Below are 12,694 nucleotides of genomic sequence, written 5' to 3'. Positions count from 1 at the left end.
GCTCCTGCCAGACTGTGCCTTCCACCCTTACCCACTCTCCCTCTCTCTCAGTGCGAGTGTTACGAGCATTCAAGGAGGGCCCCCTGGTAGAGAGATGATTACACCAGGGGCTCCGGACACTGGCTCAGATCTTGCATCTTTGACCAGCGGAACAATGGTTCTTTCCAGGACGACCTCTCCTCAAACTCTATAAGGTGCATCACAAGACACTGGTCCTTAAAGTGAGATCCATGGGTCTAGAAAGATCATATTTCCCAGAAACATCCACTTCCCTGAGTGAGTGGGGTAAAAGCAGAGGGCAATACTGAGGGAGCCCCCGCACTGTGGAAGCAGCGGTACTGAGGGAGGGTCACACTGGGATGGTCAGTACTGAGGAGGGGTCTGTAGGGGCTGGATATAATCCTTGTCTCCTATCTCTCCTCTTCTCAGCCTCCTTTTCACTATTTCTCTCTCTCTCTCTCCCTCTCTCTCTCTCTCTCTCTCTCTCTCTCCGTGGCCATGTTGGAAATGTGTGGTTCAGACCACAGAAGTTCACTAGTGGAGACAAACAGGGGACTACAGATACTGGCATCTGGAGCTGAACCCACCCTGCTGTAGGGATTCAGGCACTCGAGCAGCACCAAGGGGGCATTTGACGAAGGGTTCCAACCTGAAACATTGACCGTTCTTTTCCGCCCTCCATTGCTCCTTGACATAATGAATTCCTCCCGCAGATTGCTTGCTGCTGTAGGTTCCTAGGAAGATGAATAATTTAGCACAGGGAAGCTATAATTGAATTCCTGATGGCCAAGTTGGGGGAACTACTCTCTTAGACTCAACGTCACCAGGGCCAAGGCGCTTTTGTAGTATTTAGGAAGGAAAAACAGAGGGGCCTCGAACCTGTCCATATTGATGGGATAGAGTGAGTCAGAAATTTCAAGTTCCTGGGACCAGTGCAATGAGGCCACGGTGAAGAAGGCCCACCAACGCCTCCCCTTTCTAGGGAGTCTGATTAGATTTGGCCTGGTGTCGGATACTCCATCAAACCTCTGCAGGTGCACACTGGCTGGCTGTATACCTGCATGGTTTGGGAATTCGACTGCCCAGGACGCTGCAGGAAGTAACAAACACAGGCCCAGTCATTCACAGGCTCTGACTTCCTGTCCATCGCAGACATTGACATGAGGCGCTGCCTCAAGAAGCCAGCCGACATCATAAAGGCCTGCCCCCCCCCCCCCTTCAGATTATAAGAGGCAAACTGTAGGGGTAAGTTTTGTAGTGGGTGCCTGGAATGCATTGCCAGGGATGGCGGTGGAGGCTGGAACATTTAAATTACTCTTAAGAAAAGTAGAGGGTTATGGGTGCAGGGCTGGACTGATGCCAAACAATGGTTCCCCCCTCGACCCTCCCATTGTCTCACTGATAAGACTCAGTAAGGGCTGAATGAGAAATAATAGATTAAAAATTCAGTTTTCTTCTGGGCCAGACCCCACAACAATACTAAATATAACCTGTTTTTTTCTCACTTATTGTGGGGTGGGGGAACACCTTTTTTATGGGGCACTGGTTCAGCTGCACCCTGGTAAATCTGCCACAAGGGAAAAAGAACTCTGTGGTGCCCCCTTCCCTTCAGTGCCCTAAGCATGGGCTTATTTTGCTTCATGGTTAACCCAGGCCTGTACAGGTGTGAGGTAGGGAAGGTTTAAAATGGTGAATTGGGTTATATAGGTTGGCCCAACATTGTGGGCTGAAGGGCCTGTACTGTGCTGTAATGTTCTATGAGATGGGTGAATAATACTACCACCAGTGAGGCCTCTGAGTTATTGAGTTATATTTGATTGTGGCAATAATTTGTTTTGTGGTCTGGAGAAATGTTTTGTTGGGTTGTATAGATGACAATAAACAAGGGTGGAGAGGTTATTGTAGCGCTTAGCTCAACACTATGGTGTTACTACCAGCGACCAGGGTTCGAATCCCACACTGTCTGTAAGGAGTTTGTACGTTCTCCCTGTGTCCACATGGGTATTCTCGGGGGGGAGTGGGGGTTCTGGTTCCCTCCCCCCCCCCACTGTTTGAAACGTATGGGGATTGTTGGTGAATTGGGCGACACGGGCTGAAATGACAGAATTTGAATTCCCCCTGATACTGCTCGATCTGCAGAGTTCAGCATTTGCCGTCTCTTGTGTGTCCCCTGTGTGGTATGTTTTAGGTAAATATTCTATCTGGGACCCATTGTTGTGCCATCCTCCTCAATATGTAATGGATGAAGTGTTAAGGCAGATTTAGCAGCTGAATGCATTGAGTGAAATCCCTTTAGATGCACGGCTGGATACAGACAGTCACTATTTATTGATGTAATTTTTTAGACCAAGAATAGTCTTGATTCACAATAATTTATATGCAAAAGGAAACTGTTGATAGTCTCTTCCCGCCCTGTGTTTTGTAACCACTCATTTCCATCACGGTACATTGTTACATTCATTTCTGTTTATACCATTGCCACCCCCGTGGCCCTGTGTTGCTACTCCTCCTTCTGTTGTTTGAGGGGCTTCCCCTGTCCCTCAGTGCTCAGTAGCGGAAGGAGTCTAGACTGTGGTCCTTCCCCTCAGCACCCTCACTGGCTGCGCCAAGCCCCGGGGTGTCCCTGGCTCGTACTCCTGCAGCCTGGAATACGCCGAGAATGTCAACCTCATCCATTGCCAGGGAATAAAACAGAAATGTAGTATGACATGAAATCACCTTTAGTGTGCCACAAGGCAGATAAAGATCCCCACTATCATTGCCTGTTCGTCCTTACAGTCAGAGAAAGAGAAGCAAAAGAGAGTTCCCCCCCAGAGTCACTGCCACATCGAGGAAGGCCACATACGCTGGAGTTTAGAAGGATGAGGGAGGAATCTCATTGAAACCTATTGAATGCAGAAAGGACTGAATAGAGGATGTTTCCTGCGGTGGGGTAGTCTGGGACCAAAATGAAACTTTTCACTGTGTTTTGAAGTTGTTTATATATTTTATTGTGACAATAAAACAGTAATACAAGGCTGGATAGGACTGGATGAATAACACTGGATTTTGTGCAACTGATTATGAAAATCACCTTAAACAATGTCCTATCATGTACCGTTTTTTAGATGTAACCTATTTTTGTGATTTCCTGTCGTATTTTAAGTCGACTTCAAGCATCTAAAACCGTGAAGTGCAACGTATCATTGAAAATTCATTTTCTGCCCTTGGATGTCTTCCCTGTTGATCTTGGTGCCGTCACCGACAAACACGGGGAAAGGTTTCGCCAGGACATTGCGACCACGGAAAAGCGGTATTAGGGCAACTGGAATCCATCACTGCTGGCCGACTATTGTTGGACACTGACCTGAGAGGCATCAGATGCTGAGTACAAACGAAAATCAGCAGCCAAAACATTTTGAGGTCACTTCAACTAACGCAACGTGTCAGCGTCATTATGAGATTAAACAGGCTCAATTCATTAAAAGTTCAGTTAGTGTTTCTCCAACATCCTATGTTTTGTTTTTTTTTAAATTTTATTTTTCACTCTGTGAACCATATCAACCAAAATATGTACAAACGTATCTCATTAAATTTACACAGTGGTCTTTCCTCCCCTTCCCCCCCCCACTTCCCTCCCTCCCCTCTACCCTCCCCCCTTCAAAACCCATAAATATTCAACATATACAATACAATAAAACCATAAAACAATATCTTCACACAAAGGAAAATAAACAAGAAAAATGCGTCATCTATTTATTACACACTGGATCGAGTCGTTTTGTCTTCTTATCATTTTCATTCTCATTTTAGGGGATGGAGGTCGTAGGCAAGCTCTCTCTGATATGTTCCATGTATGGTTCCCAAATTTGTTCAAACATTGTGACTTTATTTTCTAAATTATATGTTATTTTTTCCAATGGAATACATTTATTCATTTTCATATACCATTGCTATATTCTCAGGCTCTCTTCCATTTTCCAAGTTGACATTATACATTTTTTTGCTATCGCTAAGGCTATCATAAGAAATCTTTTTTGCACTTTATCTAATTTGAGGCCTAATTCTCTACTACTTATATTACTTAAAAGAGATATCTCTGGTTTTTTTAGTATGTTATTTTTTGTAATTTTATTTAGTATCTGATTTAATTCTTCCCAAAACGTATTTACTTTCATACATGCCCCAAGTTGCATGTAATGTTGTTCCCATTTTCTTCTTACAGCGAAAACATCTATCCGATAATGTTGAATCCCATTTTTTTAATTTTTGAGGAGTAATGTATACCCTGTGTAACCAATTACACTGTATCATGTGTAACCTTGTGTTTATTGTATTCTTCATAGTTACAGGACATAACTTTTCCCATACTTCATTTTTTATCTTTATGTTTAGATCCTTTTCCCACTTCTGCTTAGGTTTTTTTTTAATTCTTTATTTTTAAAAAATATGGAACGCTTCACGAATTTGCGTGTCATCCTTGCGCAGGGCCATGCTAATCTTCTCTGTATCGTTCCAATTTTAGTATATGTGCTGCCGAAGCGAGCGCTCTGCTTAGGTTTATAGTTTATTTCATTTTTCCTTATCTTGCAGCTTAATGTACATGTTGGTTATAAATCTTTTAATTATCATTGTATCTGTAATCACATATTCAAAGCTGCTTCCTTCAGGTAATCTCAAGTTGTTTCCCAATTTATCCTTTAAATAACCCTTCAATTGGTGATATGCAAACATTGTACCATGAGTTATTCCGTATTTGTACTTCAACTGTTCAAATGTTAATAAATTATTTCCCAAAAAGCATTTTCCTATTCTTTTGATTCCTTTTCTCTCCCATTCTCTAAAGGAAAGGTTGTCTATTGTAAAAAGGATTAGCGGATTTTGCGTCAATAGTAATTTTGGTATTTGATCATTCGTTTTTTCCCTTTCTAAGTGGATCATCTTCCACATTTTAAGTAAATGATGCAATACTGGTGAACTTTTATATTGCACCAGCTTTTCATCCCACTTATAAAGTATATGTTCTGGTACCTTTTCCCCTATTTTATCTAGCTCTATCTTAGTCCAGTCTGGTTTTTACCTTGTCTGGTAACAATCTGATAAATACCTCAATTATGCGGCTCTATAATAATTTCTAAAATTTGGTAACTGCAAACCACCTTGATTATACCTCTCTGCTAATTTATCTTGGATGACTCCCTTTCCATAAAAAATTCCTTATTATTCTCCTTAGTTCCTTAAAGAATTTTTCTGTTAAGGAAATTGGTAATGTTTGAAATAAGTATTGTATCCTTTGGAACACATTCATTTTAATGCAGTTTACCCTCCCTATCAACGTTAGCGGTAATTCTTTCCAATGTTCTAAGTCTTCCTGCAATTTCTTAGTGACTGATAATTCAGTTTGTACAAGTGGCTTAAGTTATTATCTAACCTGATCCCTAGGTATCGGATTGCTTGTGTTTGCCATTTAAATGGTGATTCTTTTTAAAATTCTGTATAGTCTGCGTTACTCATTGGCATCACTTCACTTTTAATTGCATTGATCTTGTACCCCAATATTTCTCCATATTTTTTCAATTTCTTATGTAATTCTTTTACTGATACCTCTGGTTCTGTTAAGTATACTATGATGTCATCTGCAAATAAGCTGATTTTATACTCCTCCTTTATTTTTATTCCTTTTATTTTATTTTCTATTCTTATCAGTTCTGCCAAAGGTTCTATTGCTAAGGCGAAGAGTGAGGGGGATAGTGGACATCCCTGTCAAGTTGACCTACTTAATTTAAAGTGACTCAATACATATTCATTTACTGTTACCTTCACCAACGGTCCATTATACAATGCTTTAATCCAATTTATATGTTTTTCTGGTAGATTGAATTTCTGTAATACTTTAAATAACTATTTCCACTCTACTCTGTCAAAGGCCTTTTCTGCGTCTAAAGCAACAACCACTGTTGGCTTCTTATTTCCTTGAACTGCGTGGATTAGATTAATAAGTTTACAGACATTATCCGCTGTTCGTCTTTTCTTAATAAATCCAGTTTGATCTTGTTTTACTATTTTTGGTACACAGTTGGCCAATCTGTTTTCTAATAATTTTGCTATTATTTTGTAATCTGAGTTAAGTAGAGATATTGGTCTATATGATGCTGGTGTTAGTGGATCCTTCCCCGTCTTTGGTATTACTGTAATTATTGGTGTCTTACATGAATCTGGCAAGTTCTATGTTTCTTCTATGTGGTTTATTACTTCCAGGAGAGGAGGAATTAATAACTCTCTAAATGTTTTATAAAATTCTATTGGAAATCCATCCTCTTCTGGTGTTTTATTGTTTGGCAGCTTTTTTAATATATCCTGTACTTCCTCTATTTCAAATGGTTTTTCCTCCTCTTCTTGCAATTTCGGCAGTTCAATTTTAGCTAAAAATGCCTCTATTTTATCAACTTTCCCCTCATTCTCAGTTTGATACAATTGTTCATAAAATTCCTTAAAATTTTCTCCAACATCCTATGTGATACCATGAATCTGAAATGATCTTTGTGTTCAGCTTGAAGTTGTCTATCATAATCCCCAATTTTATTTCAGGAAGCAAACCTTTGAAAAAAATTGCTGTCCCGTGTAATCAAGGCATTGCTTAACTTGGAGTCCATTCTTACCAGAGCAGTGGCACTAATTAGGACCCAGGCAATACAAGTTGGGGTGACCTAAATTTATAGTTGTTCGTACAAAGAATAGAAAAATAAGTGAACATGACTCATGGTAGCAGTAATTGTGGTCGTTTGTTTTGTTGACTCTCAGATGTTATGAATAGAGGATGTGAGAGCATCTCTTTTTCAGGTGGAGTTCTACAATGGTTTACCACAAACAGTTCAATAATTCTGATGAACAGCCATTGTTCTCATTAGACACATTAAAGACCATGTGGATATGAATACACTTCGTCTGTGCTGTGTTTGTCCTTTCAGTGCTGGATAGGACCTTGTGGAGGGAGCTTTCAGATATTCACAGAGCCCGACTCATCCATGCCAATTACCACAGCATAATGATCAGAATTATGACTAGACAGATAGAGAGGGGATACATTTAAAAATGGGTACGTAAATATTCATAATTGCAATGAGTGGAAGGAGTGCTATTTTAGTGTGGAAGTAGGCCCGTTAGCCGAACCGGCCCATGCCGACCAAAGTGTCCCATCCAAACTTGTCTCTCTAAACCTGGATCTCCCTCCCAGCTCCTCCCTGCTCCCCCTAAGCTGTGCACGCGCACACATGTTTTGCTTGAAAGAAAGTAATGGGTGCACAAAAGTTAGTTACCTAAAATAACACTATAATCCGTTACTTTGTAGAATTCAATCACACGTGTCCTAGATTAAAAATATGCCAATACAATTTTATTCGCCATGAGGGCTAGGCTGTGCCAAAAATGATTTTTTTTGAATATTTTACATTTTTTAATAAATATACATAGTAAAATCTTGTATAACAAAACTTTTTCATACAAAAAACCCCTCCCCCCAACAAAATATAAAGCCCCATCAGAGCTCACACTTATTCTATCCAGAGAGAATCCGTAAAAAATCTTTGTGGGGAAATCACAGCTGTTTCTCTTGTAACAACATGTTATTATTATTGTGATAGTACAGATCTATCACCAATGTACATAGTGTATATAGTTACTGTATCTAGACTGTGCTTACAGCGATTGGCTGAGAGCTAAGCCACACCTATTGTTTGGGCCTTAAAGGGTTGTGTCCCTAGCCAGGTCGGATCATTCCGGACTGGTCGGCCACCTGTGAAGAGCTCCGGTCTTTTGCTAATAAAAGCCTTGGTTTGGATCAACAAGTCTTTGATTCTTTCGACGAGCTCTACAATTATTTATTATAATTAGGCCCCTATATGGTCCATATTTTGGCAAATGTGTCATACTCGGTTTTTTAGATTGTATGTAATTTTCTCGATAGAAAATTCACCTCTACAGTCCACCGTGCTCTGAGTAAGGGAGAGGTAATATTATCTTGCAACAATGTCAAGTTTACATTTGCACAAGCATTCAGTGTACACATACTTTTGTCACAGGAAAAGAATTTGCACATCATAAAATTTTTGCGCACACTGACAACTTAAAATGAGAGGGAATATTCCTATCCATGTATCTGTCCAAATGTTTCTTAAACTTTGGGATGGTCCCTGCCTCAACCACCTCCTCAGACAGCCTGTTGCACACACCCACCACCCTCTGTGTAAAACAGTTACCCCCTCCACTTCCTGTTAAATCTCTTCGCCCCCTCCCCACCCCCCCAACCTTAAACCTGTGCCCTCTGGTTACTGATTCCCCGACTCTGGGCAGAAGACTCTCTACGTTCACCTGATCTATTCCTCCCCTGATTTTGTCCACCTCAGTGAGACCACCCCGTCATCCTCTGCGCTCCAAGGAATAAAGCCCCAGCTTGCTCAACCTCTCCCTGTAGCTCAGGCCCCCAAGTGCTGGCAACATCCTTTGCGCCTCTCCAGCTTGACCACATCCTTCCTGTAGCACGGTGATCAAAACTGAACACAATACTCCAAATGGGATCTCACCAACGTCTTATACAACTGCAACGTGATCACACAATGCCTGTACTCAGTTCTCTGAGGTGTCAAAAGTCTTTTTGACCACCCTATCTACCTGTGACACCACTTTCAAGGTACCTGTGCTCCCCAATCCCTGCTCTCCAACACTCCCCAGATCCCAGATCACTGTGTCAGTCCTACCCACATTAGAACCTCCCCCCAAAATGCAACCCCTCTGTATTAAATTCCATTGAACATTCCTCTACCCAGCCCAGGCCCAATGTCCCACCCCCCCCCCACCCCTGTCTCCCGCACTGCCACAAACATCTGAGGGCTTTCCTCTCCTGCTGCTCCCCCCTCCCTCAGGGCCTCACAGTCCATCACCCACATGATCTCCGCATTATCATCAACTCACTGGACCCCCTGCCTCCCAATCCTCCTGGTCTGGTGGGCTGAATGACTCCCTTGCTGCCCCTCAGAGGTTCATTCGATGGACACGTGACAGTACATATAAACTATAATATACGCGTCGTACTTCAACATTTCCCTGTAGTAAGACTAACACAGAGTCGCCATGAGCACTGACAGGCACTGATAACAATAGCTGAAAGACAAGTCAAAGATGCTCCCTTAAAGAGCCCGAAGGTCCGTGGATTCGCCCCTAGCCCTCCTGCAGCTTCTGCCTGTACAGACTCCAGTTGGATTCACAGAAACCCAAGCTCCAGATCCAAACCTCCGGTACGATCAGGACGCCCTCAGCACCCAAGGCCCTTCGGGACCCCTTCTTGCCCTCTTGAATCCTGGCTCCAAAACCAATACCCTCGAGGACATTGCGGTGTCCCCTCCTGCCCCTCTCGATCCCTGAACCCAGGTGGCCCGAGATCTCCAGGCCCTCCTCCTCCACTGCCCCAGAGACCCTGGTCTCACAGTGCCTTTGTAACCATGGGGGGCTGGGGACGAAGCATTGTCCATGGTCTCTCCCAACCAAGAAGGCTTCCAGCCGCTGTGGCTACTTAAAAACACACGCCCCCCCCTCTCTCCTTGACCCCACTTCCTCCCCACCCGATTTCCAGGTTCTGTTCTCCTGCAACCACATTCGATTATTGTGCCACAAAATCTAAATGTTGTAAGAGGAACTGAAGAGATACCAATCAAGTCTCTGTAATTCCGGTTACTGCAATACACACACACACACACACACACACACACACACACACACATACACACACACGCACGCACGCACGCGCACACACACACACACACACACACACACACACACACACACACACACACACACACACACACATACACACACACGCACGCACGCACGCACACATACACACACACACACACACAGTGATGAGGGGGATAGATAGGGGTAAATGCAAGCATGTGGGACAAGGACCAAAGGACAAGGGTTAAGGGTGAAAGGGGAAATGTTTAAAGGGAACATTAGGAGGAACTTCTGAACACAGTGAGTATGCTGAAATGACTATCGACCAGTAGCACTTACATCATCAGTGATGAAGTGTTTTGAAAGGCTAATGTTGAAGCATCCTGTCTGAACGGTAACATGGATACATTCCAGTTCACCTGTCATAGCAACAGGTCTATGGCAGATGCCATCTCTCTGGCTCTACACAAAGCCCTGGAACATCTGGTCAGCAAAGATTCTCTTTATCGACTACAGTTCGGCATTTAACACCATCATCCCCTCACAACTGATCAGGAAACTCCAGGACCTGGGACTCAACACCCCACTGTGTAATTGGGATCATGGATTTCCTCACCTCCAGACCAAAATCAGATGGTATAAGAACATCTCCACAATCTCCATCAATACCGGAGCACCACAGGACTACGTTCTTCGACCCCTGCTCTACTCACTTCACACCTACAGCTGTGTGACTCAGTACGACAGTAACGTCATCTACAAATTTGGCCAACGATACCACTCTAGTGGGTTGTATAAAAAGAGGTGAGAGAGAGGGAGATTGAAAACTTGACTGAATGGTGCACCAACAACAACCTTGCAAGGTCACCAAAGCTAAGGAGCTGAGGTTGACTTCAGGAAGGGAAAGCCAGAGGTTTACAATCCAATGATCACTGGGGGATCAGAGGTGGAGAGGGTGAGCAAATTTAAGTTCTTGGAAGTCACTATCTTGGAGGATCTTTCCTGGACTCATCACACTAACTGCATTGTGAAGAAAGCATGTCAGCAACTCTACTTCCTCAGGAGTTTGTGGAGGTTTGGTATGACATCAGAAACCCTGGCAAATTTCTACAGAGGTGTGGTGGAAAATGTGCTGACTGACTGCATCATGTTCTGGTATGGGGACACCAATACCCCTGAGCGTAAAGCCCTCCAAATGTAGTGGACCAATCTGTACAGATCCACTATGCAACGTACCCTGTCCCGAGGGACCACAGTTCGGTGAGGTCCCACCCAGAGCGAATTGTGAAGATCACGCCAACCTCCCTCGCCTCTGACAGCTCTGTCCATACCTATCATTCCACCCACTCTCTTTTCTTTCCTCTCCATAAGTTATAAAGTTTGAAAACACCCTCCAGGTTCAAGGAAAATAACTTCTTTATGAAATGTCGACACACAGCACGAAAATAGGTCTTTCTGGCCCACAAGCCTGTGCATAAGTTTTGAAGGGTGGGAGGAAACTGGAGCCTCATGGAAACCAATGAAGACATGGGGAGAATGTACAGGAAGCATGGGATTAGAACCTGAATTGTTGGTGCTGTAATAGTGATGCACTTAACCACGCTGTCCTACTGTGATCAGACTCCTGAATGGACCTCACATTAAAATACGCTAACTGATCTTTTTTTTCTCTGTTACATTTTACACAGCACTTTTGTTCTAGTTTGCCTTTTGTACTTTCAGTGTGTTGACCTGCCTGGGTAGCACGCAAAACAGAGCCTCTCACTGCAATTCGGCACACAGCCATAAACCATTCAACTCACGCTGACATTTTGGGCTGAATGCTGAGTCCAGGGGTGAGATAGAGGGTGGAACGAAGACAAGGTGGAGGGTGGGGGGGGGTTAAAAGTGCGGGGCTGCAGGAGGGGCGGGGAGGAGGGTCTGTCCTAGGACTCAGGATATAGCCTCACTGGGGCCTTGTGCAGTTGCAGTAACATTGAAACGTCATCCTCTTTGAAACGAACTCCAATCTTCCATCAGCCTTCTCCATTCCCTGTACGGGAGCTTTGCTTATGAGGATCTACCAACTTACTAACTGCACTTCCTCAGAAGACTGAAGCAGGTAAGGCTACCTGCCACCATCACAAGGAGCTCTAGCTGGAGCGTCCTGGTCGGCTGCATCACAGTGAGGGATGGCGGCTGCAGAGAAAGGGATTGGATGTCAATCCACAGGACCATAGAGCGGCAGAGAGGATCACTGGGGTCTCCCTCCCCCCATCGACATGATCTACCAAGATCATTGTCTGAAGAGGGCGCGCAAAAATCACTGAGGACCCCTTCCACTCCGCACACAGCATCTTTCAGCTGCTTCCGTCGGGGAAGAGATCCAGGAGGATCAGAGCCAGCACCACCAGGCTGAGGAACAGCTTCTCCCCACGGGCAGTGAGAATGCTGAATGACTAAAGGCACTGCTCACATTCACCCTCCGACTCTCATATGTACAAAACAAAATCTATTTATTATTGGTATATATGAATACTTGTCCTGTGTATGTATTGTGTGCCTGTATGTGTGTTATGTCCGGCTGTGTGTCTGCACCAAGGACCGGATAACGCTGTTTTGTCAGATGGCAATAAACTTGACTTGAAGGAACCACAAATCCTTGCCTGCCACAGCTGTCCATCATCCTCCTTCATTTAAACAACAGCCTTTTTGTCATTATTCTTTTCGAAGAGAACATTTTCAGTTTCCACATTGCTTTCCCTTAACTTCCCTGATATTTTGAATCAGTTCTAACTATGACTACGTATTTTCTTCCTCTAAATCTGCACAGCATTCACATTGCACTGGTCCTGCGGTTAATAAGCATCTTTTAATTCTGCAAGACAGCTAAATTCTTGGCCATGTTGACTCGTTACCTCTAACACCATTGCAGAGCGTGTCAAAAGAACCAAAGACTTGTTGATCCAAACCAAGGCTTTTATTAACTAAAAGAATGGAGCATATCACA

The 12,694-nt window shown here is 43.5% G+C and overlaps 1 non-coding gene across 1 annotated transcript; it reads right to left on the bottom strand.

Annotated features, from left to right (window-relative positions):
- Nucleotides 1-4,422: 4,422 nt before the first annotated feature.
- On the bottom strand, nt 4,423-4,528 carry LOC138749114 (U6 spliceosomal RNA). Its single transcript, XR_011348427.1, has one exon. It is a non-coding gene; the product is annotated as a U6 spliceosomal RNA (small nuclear RNA).
- Nucleotides 4,529-12,694: the final 8,166 nt, after the last annotated feature.

Source organism: Narcine bancroftii, chromosome 13, assembly GCF_036971445.1.
Source record: "Narcine bancroftii isolate sNarBan1 chromosome 13, sNarBan1.hap1, whole genome shotgun sequence".
In the NCBI taxonomy this organism is placed as follows: domain Eukaryota; kingdom Metazoa; phylum Chordata; class Chondrichthyes; order Torpediniformes; family Narcinidae; genus Narcine; species Narcine bancroftii.
The sequence above is the reverse complement of the archived record's forward strand: the minus strand, read 5'-3'. Positions and strand labels throughout refer to the sequence as shown.